This window comes from Pelmatolapia mariae, linkage group LG23 (genome assembly GCF_036321145.2).
Source record: "Pelmatolapia mariae isolate MD_Pm_ZW linkage group LG23, Pm_UMD_F_2, whole genome shotgun sequence".
Taxonomy (NCBI): domain Eukaryota; kingdom Metazoa; phylum Chordata; class Actinopteri; order Cichliformes; family Cichlidae; genus Pelmatolapia; species Pelmatolapia mariae.
In genome coordinates, this window is record NC_086246.1 from 20,431,832 (window position 1) to 20,445,766 (window position 13,935).

At 45.6% G+C, this 13,935-nt stretch overlaps 19 non-coding genes and 1 pseudogene across 19 annotated transcripts; 10 read left to right on the forward strand and 10 right to left on the reverse strand.

Annotated features, from left to right (window-relative positions):
- Positions 1-541: 541 nt before the first annotated feature.
- Positions 542-660, reverse strand: LOC134621920 (5S ribosomal RNA). The gene has a single exon (XR_010092634.1). It is a non-coding gene; the product is annotated as a 5S ribosomal RNA (ribosomal RNA).
- Positions 661-1,017: 357 nt separating this feature from the next.
- Positions 1,018-1,136, forward strand: LOC134622292 (5S ribosomal RNA). Its single transcript, XR_010092985.1, has one exon. It is a non-coding gene; the product is annotated as a 5S ribosomal RNA (ribosomal RNA).
- Positions 1,137-1,984: 848 nt separating this feature from the next.
- Positions 1,985-2,103, reverse strand: LOC134621921 (5S ribosomal RNA). The gene has a single exon (XR_010092635.1). It is a non-coding gene; the product is annotated as a 5S ribosomal RNA (ribosomal RNA).
- A 357-nt stretch (positions 2,104-2,460) lies between these two features.
- Positions 2,461-2,579, forward strand: LOC134622293 (5S ribosomal RNA). Its single transcript, XR_010092986.1, has one exon. It is a non-coding gene; the product is annotated as a 5S ribosomal RNA (ribosomal RNA).
- An 848-nt stretch (positions 2,580-3,427) lies between these two features.
- LOC134621922 (5S ribosomal RNA) lies at positions 3,428-3,546 on the reverse strand. The gene has a single exon (XR_010092636.1). It is a non-coding gene; the product is annotated as a 5S ribosomal RNA (ribosomal RNA).
- Positions 3,547-3,903: 357 nt separating this feature from the next.
- Positions 3,904-4,022, forward strand: LOC134621701 (5S ribosomal RNA). The gene has a single exon (XR_010092447.1). It is a non-coding gene; the product is annotated as a 5S ribosomal RNA (ribosomal RNA).
- An 848-nt stretch (positions 4,023-4,870) lies between these two features.
- Positions 4,871-4,989, reverse strand: LOC134621923 (5S ribosomal RNA). Its single transcript, XR_010092637.1, has one exon. It is a non-coding gene; the product is annotated as a 5S ribosomal RNA (ribosomal RNA).
- Positions 4,990-5,346: 357 nt separating this feature from the next.
- Positions 5,347-5,465, forward strand: LOC134621524 (5S ribosomal RNA). The gene has a single exon (XR_010092278.1). It is a non-coding gene; the product is annotated as a 5S ribosomal RNA (ribosomal RNA).
- A 674-nt stretch (positions 5,466-6,139) lies between these two features.
- LOC134621924 (5S ribosomal RNA) lies at positions 6,140-6,258 on the reverse strand. The gene has a single exon (XR_010092638.1). It is a non-coding gene; the product is annotated as a 5S ribosomal RNA (ribosomal RNA).
- A 357-nt stretch (positions 6,259-6,615) lies between these two features.
- On the forward strand, positions 6,616-6,736 carry LOC134621801 (5S ribosomal RNA; annotated as a pseudogene).
- Positions 6,737-7,584: 848 nt separating this feature from the next.
- On the reverse strand, positions 7,585-7,703 carry LOC134621925 (5S ribosomal RNA). The gene has a single exon (XR_010092639.1). It is a non-coding gene; the product is annotated as a 5S ribosomal RNA (ribosomal RNA).
- Positions 7,704-8,060: 357 nt separating this feature from the next.
- Positions 8,061-8,179, forward strand: LOC134621629 (5S ribosomal RNA). The gene has a single exon (XR_010092378.1). It is a non-coding gene; the product is annotated as a 5S ribosomal RNA (ribosomal RNA).
- Positions 8,180-9,011: 832 nt separating this feature from the next.
- LOC134621926 (5S ribosomal RNA) lies at positions 9,012-9,130 on the reverse strand. The gene has a single exon (XR_010092640.1). It is a non-coding gene; the product is annotated as a 5S ribosomal RNA (ribosomal RNA).
- Positions 9,131-9,487: 357 nt separating this feature from the next.
- Positions 9,488-9,606, forward strand: LOC134622295 (5S ribosomal RNA). The gene has a single exon (XR_010092988.1). It is a non-coding gene; the product is annotated as a 5S ribosomal RNA (ribosomal RNA).
- Positions 9,607-10,454: 848 nt separating this feature from the next.
- On the reverse strand, positions 10,455-10,573 carry LOC134621927 (5S ribosomal RNA). Its single transcript, XR_010092641.1, has one exon. It is a non-coding gene; the product is annotated as a 5S ribosomal RNA (ribosomal RNA).
- Positions 10,574-10,930: 357 nt separating this feature from the next.
- On the forward strand, positions 10,931-11,049 carry LOC134622296 (5S ribosomal RNA). The gene has a single exon (XR_010092989.1). It is a non-coding gene; the product is annotated as a 5S ribosomal RNA (ribosomal RNA).
- An 848-nt stretch (positions 11,050-11,897) lies between these two features.
- On the reverse strand, positions 11,898-12,016 carry LOC134621928 (5S ribosomal RNA). Its single transcript, XR_010092642.1, has one exon. It is a non-coding gene; the product is annotated as a 5S ribosomal RNA (ribosomal RNA).
- Positions 12,017-12,373: 357 nt separating this feature from the next.
- Positions 12,374-12,492, forward strand: LOC134622297 (5S ribosomal RNA). Its single transcript, XR_010092990.1, has one exon. It is a non-coding gene; the product is annotated as a 5S ribosomal RNA (ribosomal RNA).
- An 848-nt stretch (positions 12,493-13,340) lies between these two features.
- On the reverse strand, positions 13,341-13,459 carry LOC134621930 (5S ribosomal RNA). Its single transcript, XR_010092644.1, has one exon. It is a non-coding gene; the product is annotated as a 5S ribosomal RNA (ribosomal RNA).
- A 357-nt stretch (positions 13,460-13,816) lies between these two features.
- LOC134622298 (5S ribosomal RNA) lies at positions 13,817-13,935 on the forward strand. Its single transcript, XR_010092991.1, has one exon. It is a non-coding gene; the product is annotated as a 5S ribosomal RNA (ribosomal RNA).

Sequence of the window (13,935 nt, forward strand, 5' to 3'; positions counted from 1 at the left end):
AATTGTTTTTTAAATCACAACAAAATGGGTTACAGTATCTACATGAACCCCGTTGTCGAGGAAGCCTCTCACTTACGGCCATACCACGCCTGAGCTCATCTGACCTCTGAAGCTAAGCAGGGGCTGTCCTGGATAGTAGCATCACCTTCACCTTGCTCCATGTTAGAAACTCCATGATATCGTGTTCCCTGCTCAGGGTATCACATTGATGCGCATTTACGCAGTATTCTTCGGGACCGCAGCCAGCAGCCAATAAGAATTAAAACTCGTTGCTCATGGGTGTCAGGCGGACACTGTGCCTGCTGCACACTACAAGGTTAACAAGTTCCTCACTACTGAGCCCAGACGGACTAGCCATAGACATTTTCTGCATTTACGGAATAAATAAGTTTGTGCATTTCCTAAATATTTCGTTCTTGTTGTTTTTTTGTTTTACACAAAAGCGAAAGGCAATCAGGAGCGTTGTCACGAAGCCTTTCCTGAAGCTGCCTCCACTGAGTGAGCAGCAGCGCCCTCTGCCGTTTGTGTGTTGAAGTGCAAAAGCTTACAGCACCTGGTATTCCCAGGCGGTCTCCCATCCAAGTACTGACCAGGCCCGACCCTGCTTAGCTTCCGAGATCAGACGAGATCGGGCGTGTTCAGGGTGGTATGGCCGTAAGCGAGTGAAGCCCGCTATAAAAGACCTTTTATAGGCTGCAAATGTCACAGCGTTTAAACTATAGTATTGTGCTAAACTTCATGTGTTACAGCGAGAACATGCAAACCTTTGTTGTTAACTGCAGCTTCAACATTGAGCTGCAAAAATGCTTTTCCCGCAGTAACATCACGATAATAACACATGTTAGGTTCTCACAGCACAGTGTTAAAGTGACAGCGAGCACACAGTGTGTTAGGACCATTTGGAAGTCCAACATTTTTGCGGTTTGGAGAATTCAGCTTGTATACAGAACATGAAAACGTAAGCATGACTGTGTCATCACAGCATGTATAAAAAGGCTGTTTCTGAAGCGTTCCCTCGCTTACGGCCATACCGCCCTGAACACGCCCGATCTCGTCTGATCTCGGCAGCCAAGCAGGGCCGGGCCTGGTCAGTACTTGGATGGGTGACCGCCTGGGAATACCGGGTGCTGTAAGCTTTTGCACTTCAACACGCAAATGACAGTTTAAATATTGAAACGAATCTGAGGCACTCTTTTAGCTCATTTTCTAATAGGATGGTTAGTGAGTCTTGCGCAAAGAGCTCTCCCACTGATGTAGTAATGTCAAAATCTTCAAGCGTTATATCAATATCACTGTACATGCACAGAGCACCTGTAGATGTTTTTGTGCACACACTCACAAATGTTTATGACGTGAAGTTTGCAGCATTGAGTATGCATTACAGCTGTGCTGTCATGTGCAGGTATTAAAAAAAATAGAAACCAATCAATATCCTTCACTCTAAATTGTTTTTTAAATCACAACAAAATGGGTTACAGTATCTACATGAACCCCGTTGTCGAGGAAGCCTCTCACTTACGGCCATACCACGCCTGAGCTCATCTGACCTCTGAAGCTAAGCAGGGGCTGTCCTGGATAGTAGCATCACCTTCACCTTGCTCCATGTTAGAAACTCCATGATATCGTGTTCCCTGCTCAGGGTATCACATTGATGCGCATTTACGCAGTATTCTTCGGGACCGCAGCCAGCAGCCAATAAGAATTAAAACTCGTTGCTCATGGGTGTCAGGTGGACACTGTGCCTGCTGCACACTACAAGGTTAACAAGTTCCTCACTACTGAGCCCAGACGGACTAGCCATAGACATTTTCTGCATTTACGGAATAAATAAGTTTGTGCATTTCCTAAATATTTCGTTCTTGTTGTTTTTTTGTTTTACACAAAAGCGAAAGGCAATCAGGAGCGTTGTCACGAAGCCTTTCCTGAAGCTGCCTCCACTGAGTGAGCAGCAGCGCCCTCTGCCGTTTGTGTGTTGAAGTGCAAAAGCTTACAGCACCTGGTATTCCCAGGCGGTCTCCCATCCAAGTACTGACCAGGCCCGACCCTGCTTAGCTTCCGAGATCAGACGAGATCGGGCGTGTTCAGGGTGGTATGGCCGTAAGCGAGTGAAGCCCGCTATAAAAGACCTTTTATAGGCTGCAAATGTCACAGCGTTTAAACTATAGTATTGTGCTAAACTTCATGTGTTACAGCGAGAACATGCAAACCTTTGTTGTTAACTGCAGCTTCAACATTGAGCTGCAAAAATGCTTTTCCCGCAGTAACATCACGATAATAACACATGTTAGGTTCTCACAGCACAGTGTTAAAGTGACAGCGAGCACACAGTGTGTTAGGACCATTTGGAAGTCCAACATTTTTGCGGTTTGGAGAATTCAGCTTGTATACAGAACATGAAAACGTAAGCATGACTGTGTCATCACAGCATGTATAAAAAGGCTGTTTCTGAAGCGTTCCCTCGCTTACGGCCATACCGCCCTGAACACGCCCGATCTCGTCTGATCTCGGCAGCCAAGCAGGGCCGGGCCTGGTCAGTACTTGGATGGGTGACCGCCTGGGAATACCGGGTGCTGTAAGCTTTTGCACTTCAACACGCAAATGACAGTTTAAATATTGAAACGAATCTGAGGCACTCTTTTAGCTCATTTTCTAATAGGATGGTTAGTGAGTCTTGCGCAAAGAGCTCTCCCACTGATGTAGTAATGTCAAAATCTTCAAGCGTTATATCAATATCACTGTACATGCACAGAGCACCTGTAGATGTTTTTGTGCACACACTCACAAATGTTTATGACGTGAAGTTTGCAGCATTGAGTATGCATTACAGCTGTGCTGTCATGTGCAGGTATTAAAAAAAATAGAAACCAATCAATATCCTTCACTCTAAATTGTTTTTTAAATCACAACAAAATGGGTTACAGTATCTACATGAACCCCGTTGTCGAGGAAGCCTCTCACTTACGGCCATACCACGCCTGAACTCATCTGACCTCTGAAGCTAAGCAGGGGCTGTCCTGGATAGTAGCATCACCTTCACCTTGCTCCATGTTAGAAACTCCATGATATCGTGTTCCCTGCTCAGGGTATCACATTGATGCGCATTTACGCAGTATTCTTCGGGACCGCAGCCAGCAGCCAATAAGAATTAAAACTCGTTGCTCATGGGTGTCAGGTGGACACTGTGCCTGCTGCACACTACAAGGTTAACAAGTTCCTCACTACTGAGCCCAGACGGACTAGCCATAGACATTTTCTGCATTTACGGAATAAATAAGTTTGTGCATTTCCTAAATATTTCGTTCTTGTTGTTTTTTTGTTTTACACAAAAGCGAAAGGCAATCAGGAGCGTTGTCACGAAGCCTTTCCTGAAGCTGCCTCCACTGAGTGAGCAGCAGCGCCCTCTGCCGTTTGTGTGTTGAAGTGCAAAAGCTTACAGCACCTGGTATTCCCAGGCGGTCTCCCATCCAAGTACTGACCAGGCCCGACCCTGCTTAGCTTCCGAGATCAGACGAGATCGGGCGTGTTCAGGGTGGTATGGCCGTAAGCGAGTGAAGCCCGCTATAAAAGACCTTTTATAGGCTGCAAATGTCACAGCGTTTAAACTATAGTATTGTGCTAAACTTCATGTGTTACAGCGAGAACATGCAAACCTTTGTTGTTAACTGCAGCTTCAACATTGAGCTGCAAAAATGCTTTTCCCGCAGTAACATCACGATAATAACACATGTTAGGTTCTCACAGCACAGTGTTAAAGTGACAGCGAGCACACAGTGTGTTAGGACCATTTGGAAGTCCAACATTTTTGCGGTTTGGAGAATTCAGCTTGTATACAGAACATGAAAACGTAAGCATGACTGTGTCATCACAGCATGTATAAAAAGGCTGTTTCTGAAGCGTTCCCTCGCTTACGGCCATACCGCCCTGAACACGCCCGAGCTCGTCTGATCTCGGCAGCCAAGCAGGGCCGGGCCTGGTCAGTACTTGGATGGGTGACCGCCTGGGAATACCGGGTGCTGTAAGCTTTTGCACTTCAACACGCAAATGACAGTTTAAATATTGAAACGAATCTGAGGCACTCTTTTAGCTCATTTTCTAATAGGATGGTTAGTGAGTCTTGCGCAAAGAGCTCTCCCACTGATGTAGTAATGTCAAAATCTTCAAGCGTTATATCAATATCACTGTACATGCACAGAGCACCTGTAGATGTTTTTGTGCACACACTCACAAATGTTTATGACGTGAAGTTTGCAGCATTGAGTATGCATTACAGCTGTGCTGTCATGTGCAGGTATTAAAAAAAATAGAAACCAATCAATATCCTTCACTCTAAATTGTTTTTTAAATCACAACAAAATGGGTTACAGTATCGACATGAACCCCGTTGTCGAGGAAGCCTCTCACTTACGGCCATACCACGCCTGAGCTCATCTGACCTCTGAAGCTAAGCAGGGGCTGTCCTGGATAGTAGCATCACCTTCACCTTGCTCCATGTTAGAAACTCCATGATATCGTGTTCCCTGCTCAGGGTATCACATTGATGCGCATTTACGCAGTATTCTTCGGGACCGCAGCCAGCAGCCAATAAGAATTAAAACTCGTTGCTCATGGGTGTCAGGTGGACACTGTGCCTGCTGCACACTACAAGGTTAACAAGTTCCTCACTACTGAGCCCAGACGGACTAGCCATAGACATTTTCTGCATTTACGGAATAAATAAGTTTGTGCATTTCCTAAATATTTCGTTCTTGTTGTTTTTTTGTTTTACACAAAAGCGAAAGGCAATCAGGAGCGTTGTCACGAAGCCTTTCCTGAAGCTGCCTCCACTGAGTGAGCAGCAGCGCCCTCTGCCGTTTGTGTGTTGAAGTGCAAAAGCTTACAGCACCTGGTATTCCCAGGCGGTCTCCCATCCAAGTACTGACCAGGCCCGACCCTGCTTAGCTTCCGAGATCAGACGAGATCGGGCGTGTTCAGGGTGGTATGGCCGTAAGCAAGTGAAGCCCGCTATAAAAGACCTTTTATAGGCTGCAAATGTCACAGCGTTTAAACTATAGTATTGTGCTAAACTTCATGTGTTACAGCGAGAACATGCAAACCTTTGTTGTTAACTGCAGCTTCAACATTGAGCTGCAAAAATGCTTTTCCCGCAGTAACATCACGATAATAACACATGTTAGGTTCTCACAGCACAGTGTTAAAGTGACAGCGAGCACACAGTGTGTTAGGACCATTTGGAAGTCCAACATTTTTGCGGTTTGGAGAATTCAGCTTGTATACAGAACATGAAAACGTAAGCATGACTGTGTCATCACAGCATGTATAAAAAGGCTGTTTCTGAAGCGTTCCCTCGCTTACGGCCATACCGCCCTGAACACCCCCGATCTCGTCTGATCTCGGCAGCTAAGCAGGGCCGGGCCTGGTCAGTACTTGGATGGGTGACCGCCCGGGAATACCGGGTGCTGTAAGCTTTTGCACTTCAACACGCAAATGACAGTTTAAATATTGAAACGAATCTGAGGCACTCTTTTAGCTCATTTTCTAATAGGATGGTTAGTGAGTCTTGCGCAAAGAGCTCTCCCACTGATGTAGTAATGTCAAAATCTTCAAGCGTTATATCAATATCACTGTACATGCACAGAGCACCTGTAGATGTTTTTGTGCACACACTCACAAATGTTTATGACGTGAAGTTTGCAGCATTGAGTATGCATTACAGCTGTGCTGTCATGTGCAGGTATTAAAAAAAATAGAAACCAATCAATATCCTTCACTCTAAATTGTTTTTTAAATCACAACAAAATGGGTTACAGTATCGACATGAACCCCGTTGTCGAGGACCGCAGCCAGCAGCCAATAAGAATTAAAACTCGTTGCTCATGGGTGTCAGGTGGACACTGTGCCTGCTGCACACTACAAGGTTAACAAGTTCCTCACTACTGAGCCCAGACGGACTAGCCATAGACATTTTCTGCATTTACGGAATAAATAAGTTTGTGCATTTCCTAAATATTTCGTTCTTGTTGTTTTTTTGTTTTACACAAAAGCGAAAGGCAATCAGGAGCGTTGTCACGAAGCCTTTCCTGAAGCTGCCTCCACTGAGTGAGCAGCAGCGCCCTCTGCCGTTTGTGTGTTGAAGTGCAAAAGCTTACAGCACCTGGTATTCCCAGGCGGTCTCCCATCCAAGTACTGACCAGGCCCGACCCTGCTTAGCTTCCGAGATCAGACGAGATCGGGCGTGTTCAGGGTGGTATGGCCGTAAGCGAGTGAAGCCCGCTATAAAAGACCTTTTATAGGCTGCAAATGTCACAGCGTTTAAACTATAGTATTGTGCTAAACTTCATGTGTTACAGCGAGAACATGCAAACCTTTGTTGTTAACTGCAGCTTCAACATTGAGCTGCAAAAATGCTTTTCCCGCAGTAACATCACGATAATAACACATGTTAGGTTCTCACAGCACAGTGTTAAAGTGACAGCGAGCACACAGTGTGTTAGGACCATTTGGAAGTCCAACATTTTTGCGGTTTGGAGAATTCAGCTTGTATACAGAACATGAAAACGTAAGCATGACTGTGTCATCACAGCATGTATAAAAAGGCTGTTTCTGAAGCGTTCCCTCGCTTACGGCCATACCGCCCTGAACACGCCCGATCTCGTCTGATCTCGGCAGCCAAGCAGCCAAGCAGGCCTGGTCAGTACTTGGATGGGTGACCGCCTGGGAATACCGGGTGCTGTAAGCTTTTGCACTTCAACACGCAAATGACAGTTTAAATATTGAAACGAATCTGAGGCACTCTTTTAGCTCATTTTCTAATAGGATGGTTAGTGAGTCTTGCGCAAAGAGCTCTCCCACTGATGTAGTAATGTCAAAATCTTCAAGCGTTATATCAATATCACTGTACATGCACAGAGCACCTGTAGATGTTTTTGTGCACACACTCACAAATGTTTATGACGTGAAGTTTGCAGCATTGAGTATGCATTACAGCTGTGCTGTCATGTGCAGGTATTAAAAAAAATAGAAACCAATCAATATCCTTCACTCTAAATTGTTTTTTAAATCACAACAAAATGGGTTACAGTATCTACATGAACCCCGTTGTCGAGGAAGCCTCTCACTTACGGCCATACCACGCCTGAACTCATCTGACCTCTGAAGCTAAGCAGGGGCTGTCCTGGATAGTAGCATCACCTTCACCTTGCTCCATGTTAGAAACTCCATGATATCGTGTTCCCTCCTCAGGGTATCACATTGATGCGCATTTACGCAGTATTCTTCGGGACCGCAGCCAGCAGCCAATAAGAATTAAAACTCGTTGCTCATGGGTGTCAGGTGGACACTGTGCCTGCTGCACACTACAAGGTTAACAAGTTCCTCACTACTGAGCCCAGACGGACTAGCCATAGACATTTTCTGCATTTACGGAATAAATAAGTTTGTGCATTTCCTAAATATTTCGTTCTTGTTGTTTTTTTGTTTTACACAAAAGCGAAAGGCAATCAGGAGCGTTGTCACGAAGCCTTTCCTGAAGCTGCCTCCACTGAGTGAGCAGCAGCGCCCTCTGCCGTTTGTGTGTTGAAGTGCAAAAGCTTACAGCACCTGGTATTCCCAGGCGGTCTCCCATCCAAGTACTGACCAGGCCCGACCCTGCTTAGCTTCCGAGATCAGACGAGATCGGGCGTGTTCAGGGTGGTATGGCCGTAAGCGAGTGAAGCCCGCTATAAAAGACCTTTTATAGGCTGCAAATGTCACAGCGTTTAAACTATAGTATTGTGCTAAACTTCATGTGTTACAGCGAGAACATGCAAACCTTTGTTGTTAACTGCAGCTTCAACATTGAGCTGCAAAAATGCTTTTCCCGCAGTAACATCACGATAATAACACATGTTAGGTTCTCACAGCACAGTGTTAAAGTGACAGCGAGCACACAGTGTGTTAGGACCATTTGGAAGTCCAACATTTTTGCGGTTTGGAGAATTCAGCTTGTATACAGAACATGAAAACGTAAGCATGACTGTGTCATCACAGCATGTATAAAAAGGCTGTTTCTGAAGCGTTCCCTCGCTTACGGCCATACCGCCCTGAACACGCCCGATCTCGTCTGATCTCGGCAGCCAAGCAGGGCCGGGCCTGGTCAGTACTTGGATGGGTGTCCGCCTGGGAATACCGGGTGCTGTAAGCTTTTGCACTTCAACACGCAAATGACAGTTTAAATATTGAAACGAATCTGAGGCACTCTTTTAGCTCATTTTCTAATAGGATGGTTAGTGAGTCTTGCGCAAAGAGCTCTCCCACTGATGTAGTAATGTCAAAATCTTCAAGCGTTATATCAATATCACTGTACATGCACAGAGCACCTGTAGATGTTTTTGTGCACACACTCACAAATGTTTATGACGTGAAGTTTGCAGCATTGAGTATGCATTACAGCTGTGCTGTCATGTGCAGGTATTAAAAAAAATAGAAACCAATCAATATCCTTCACTCTAAATTGTTTTTGGGTTACAGTATCTACATGAACCCCGTTGTCGAGGAAGCCTCTCACTTACGGCCATACCACGCCTGAGCTCATCTGACCTCTGAAGCTAAGCAGGGGCTGTCCTGGATAGTAGCATCACCTTCACCTTGCTCCATGTTAGAAACTCCATGATATCGTGGTCCCTGCTCAGGGTATCACATTGATGCGCATTTACGCAGTATTCTTCGGGACCGCAGCCAGCAGCCAATAAGAATTAAAACTCGTTCCTCATGGGTGTCAGGTGGACACTGTGCCTGCTGCACACTACAAGGTTAACAAGTTCCTCACTACTGAGCCCAGACGGACTAGCCATAGACATTTTCTGCATTTACGGAATAAATAAGTTTGTGCATTTCCTAAATATTTCGTTGTTGTTGTTTTTTTGTTTTACACAAAAGCGAAAGGCAATCAGGAGCGTTGTCACGAAGCCTTTCCTGAAGCTGCCTCCACTGAGTGAGCAGCAGCGCCCTCTGCCGTTTGTGTGTTGAAGTGCAAAAGCTTACAGCACCTGGTATTCCCAGGCGGTCTCCCATCCAAGTACTGACCAGGCCCGACCCTGCTTAGCTTCCGAGATCAGACGAGATCGGGCGTGTTCAGGGTGGTATGGCCGTAAGCGAGTGAAGCCCGCTATAAAAGACCTTTTATAGGCTGCAAATGTCACAGCGTTTAAACTATAGTATTGTGCTAAACTTCATGTGTTACAGCGAGAACATGCAAACCTTTGTTGTTAACTGCAGCTTCAACATTGAGCTGCAAAAATGCTTTTCCCGCAGTAACATCACGATAATAACACATGTTAGGTTCTCACAGCACAGTGTTAAAGTGACAGCGAGCACACAGTGTGTTAGGACCATTTGGAAGTCCAACATTTTTGCGGTTTGGAGAATTCAGCTTGTATACAGAACATGAAAACGTAAGCATGACTGTGTCATCACAGCATGTATAAAAAGGCTGTTTCTGAAGCGTTCCCTCGCTTACGGCCATACCGCCCTGAACACGCCCGATCTCGTCTGATCTCGGCAGCCAAGCAGGGCCGGGCCTGGTCAGTACTTGGATGGGTGACCGCCTGGGAATACCGGGTGCTGTAAGCTTTTGCACTTCAACACGCAAATGACAGTTTAAATATTGAAACGAATCTGAGGCACTCTTTTAGCTCATTTTCTAATAGGATGGTTAGTGAGTCTTGCGCAAAGAGCTCTCCCACTGATGTAGTAATGTCAAAATCTTCAAGCGTTATATCAATATCACTGTACATGCACAGAGCACCTGTAGATGTTTTTGTGCACACACTCACAAATGTTTATGACGTGAAGTTTGCAGCATTGAGTATGCATTACAGCTGTGCTGTCATGTGCAGGTATTAAAAAAAATAGAAACCAATCAATATCCTTCACTCTAAATTGTTTTTTAAATCACAACAAAATGGGTTACAGTATCTACATGAACCCCGTTGTCGAGGAAGCCTCTCACTTACGGCCATACCACGCCTGAGCTCATCTGACCTCTGAAGCTAAGCAGGGGCTGTCCTGGATAGTAGCATCACCTTCACCTTGCTCCATGTTAGAAACTCCATGATATCGTGTTCCCTGCTCAGGGTATCACATTGATGCGCATTTACGCAGTATTCTTCGGGACCGCAGCCAGCAGCCAATAAGAATTAAAACTCGTTGCTCATGGGTGTCAGGTGGACACTGTGCCTGCTGCACACTACAAGGTTAACAAGTTCCTCACTACTGAGCCCAGACGGACTAGCCATAGACATTTTCTGCATTTACGGAATAAATAAGTTTGTGCATTTCCTAAATATTTCGTTCTTGTTGTTTTTTTGTTTTACACAAAAGCGAAAGGCAATCAGGAGCGTTGTCACGAAGCCTTTCCTGAAGCTGCCTCCACTGAGTGAGCAGCAGCGCCCTCTGCCGTTTGTGTGTTGAAGTGCAAAAGCTTACAGCACCTGGTATTCCCAGGCGGTCTCCCATCCAAGTACTGACCAGGCCCGACCCTGCTTAGCTTCCGAGATCAGACGAGATCGGGCGTGTTCAGGGTGGTATGGCCGTAAGCGAGTGAAGCCCGCTATAAAAGACCTTTTATAGGCTGCAAATGTCACAGCGTTTAAACTATAGTATTGTGCTAAACTTCATGTGTTACAGCGAGAACATGCAAACCTTTGTTGTTAACTGCAGCTTCAACATTGAGCTGCAAAAATGCTTTTCCCGCAGTAACATCACGATAATAACACATGTTAGGTTCTCACAGCACAGTGTTAAAGTGACAGCGAGCACACAGTGTGTTAGGACCATTTGGAAGTCCAACATTTTTGCGGTTTGGAGAATTCAGCTTGTATACAGAACATGAAAACGTAAGCATGACTGTGTCATCACAGCATGTATAAAAAGGCTGTTTCTGAAGCGTTCCCTCGCTTACGGCCATACCGCCCTGAACACGCCCGATCTCGTCTGATCTCGGCAGCCAAGCAGGGCCGGGCCTGGTCAGTACTTGGATGGGTGACCGCCTGGGAATACCGGGTGCTGTAAGCTTTTGCACTTCAACACGCAAATGACAGTTTAAATATTGAAACGAATCTGAGGCACTCTTTTAGCTCATTTTCTAATAGGATGGTTAGTGAGTCTTGCGCAAAGAGCTCTCCCACTGATGTAGTAATGTCAAAATCTTCAAGCGTTATATCAATATCACTGTACATGCACAGAGCACCTGTAGATGTTTTTGTGCACACACTCACAAATGTTTATGATGTGAAGTTTGCAGCATTGAGTATGCATTACAGCTGTGCTGTCATGTGCAGGTATTAAAAAAAATAGAAACCAATCAATATCCTTCACTCTAAATTGTTTTTTAAATCACAACAAAATGGGTTACAGTATCTACATGAACCCCGTTGTCGAGGAAGCCTCTCACTTACGGCCATACCACGCCTGAACTCATCTGACCTCTGAAGCTAAGCAGGGGCTGTCCTGGATAGTAGCATCACCTTCACCTTGCTCCATGTTAGAAACTCCATGATATCGTGTTCCCTCCTCAGGGTATCACATTGATGCGCATTTACGCAGTATTCTTCGGGACCGCAGCCAGCAGCCAATAAGAATTAAAACTCGTTGCTCATGGGTGTCAGGTGGACACTGTGCCTGCTGCACACTACAAGGTTAACAAGTTCCTCACTACTGAGCCCAGACGGACTAGCCATAGACATTTTCTGCATTTACGGAATAAATAAGTTTGTGCATTTCCTAAATATTTCGTTGTTGTTGTTTTTTTGTTTTACACAAAAGCGAAAGGCAATCAGGAGCGTTGTCACGAAGCCTTTCCTGAAGCTGCCTCCACTGAGTGAGCAGCAGCGCCCTCTGCCGTTTGTGTGTTGAAGTGCAAAAGCTTACAGCACCTGGTATTCCCAGGCGGTCTCCCATCCAAGTACTGACCAGGCCCGACCCTGCTTAGCTTCCGAGATCAGACGAGATCGGGCGTGTTCAGGGTGGTATGGCCGTAAGCCAGTGAAGCCCGCTATAAAAGACCTTTTATAGGCTGCAAATGTCACAGCGTTTAAACTATAGTATTGTGCTAAACTTCATGTGTTACAGCGAGAACATGCAAACCTTTGTTGTTAACTGCAGCTTCAACATTGAGCTGCAAAAATGCTTTTCCCGCAGTAACATCACGATAATAACACATGTTAGGTTCTCACAGCACAGTGTTAAAGTGACAGCGAGCACACAGTGTGTTAGGACCATTTGGAAGTCCAACATTTTTGCGGTTTGGAGAATTCAGCTTGTATACAGAACATGAAAACGTAAGCATGACTGTGTCATCACAGCATGTATAAAAAGGCTGTTTCTGAAGCGTTCCCTCGCTTACGGCCATACCGCCCTGAACACGCCCGATCTCGTCTGATCTCGGCAGCCAAGCAGGGCCGGGCCTGGTCAGTACTTGGATGGGTGACCGCCTGGGAATACCGGGTGCTGTAAGCTTTTGCACTTCAACACGCAAATGACAGTTTAAATATTGAAACGAATCTGAGGCACTCTTTTAGCTCATTTTCTAATAGGATGGTTAGTGAGTCTTGCGCAAAGAGCTCTCCCACTGATGTAGTAATGTCAAAATCTTCAAGCGTTATATCAATATCACTGTACATGCACAGAGCACCTGTAGATGTTTTTGTGCACACACTCACAAATGTTTATGACGTGAAGTTTGCAGCATTGAGTATGCATTACAGCTGTGCTGTCATGTGCAGGTATTAAAAAAAATAGAAACCAATCAATATCCTTCACTCTAAATTGTTTTTTAAATCACAACAAAATGGGTTACAGTATCTACATGAACCCCGTTGTCGAGGAAGCCTCTCACTTACGGCCATACCACGCCTGAGCTCATCTGACCTCTGAAGCTAAGCAGGGGCTGTCCTGGATAGTAGCATCACCTTCACCTTGCTCCATGTTAGAAACTCCATGATATCGTGTTCCCTGCTTAGGGTATCACATTGATGCGCATTTACGCAGTATTCTTCGGGACCGCAGCCAGCAGCCAATAAGAATTAAAACTCGTTGCTCATGGGTGTCAGGTGGACACTGTGCCTGCTGCACACTACAAGGTTAACAAGTTCCTCACTACTGAGCCCAGACGGACTAGCCATAGACATTTTCTGCATTTACGGAATAAATAAGTTTGTGCATTTCCTAAATATTTCGTTCTTGTTGTTTTTTTGTTTTACACAAAAGCGAAAGGCAATCAGGAGCGTTGTCACGAAGCCTTTCCTGAAGCTGCCTCCACTGAGTGAGCAGCAGCGCCCTCTGCCGTTTGTGTGTTGAAGTGCAAAAGCTTACAGCACCTGGTATTCCCAGGCGGTCTCCCATCCAAGTACTGACCAGGCCCGACCCTGCTTAGCTTCCGAGATCAGACGAGATCGGGCGTGTTCAGGGTGGTATGGCCGTAAGCGAGTGAAGCCCGCTATAAAAGACCTTTTATAGGCTGCAAATGTCACAGCGTTTAAACTATAGTATTGTGCTAAACTTCATGTGTTACAGCGAGAACATGCAAACCTTTGTTGTTAACTGCAGCTTCAACATTGAGCTGCAAAAATGCTTTTCCCGCAGTAACATCACGATAATAACACATGTTAGGTTCTCACAGCACAGTGTTAAAGTGACAGCGAGCACACAGTGTGTTAGGACCATTTGGAAGTCCAACATTTTTGCGGTTTGGAGAATTCAGCTTGTATACAGAACATGAAAACGTAAGCATGACTGTGTCATCACAGCATGTATAAAAAGGCTGTTTCTGAAGCGTTCCCTCGCTTACGGCCATACCGCCCTGAACACGCCCGATCTCGTCTGATCTCGGCAGCCAAGCAGGGCCGGGCCTGGTCAGTACTTGGATGGGTGACCGCCTGGGAATACCGGGTGCTGTAAGCT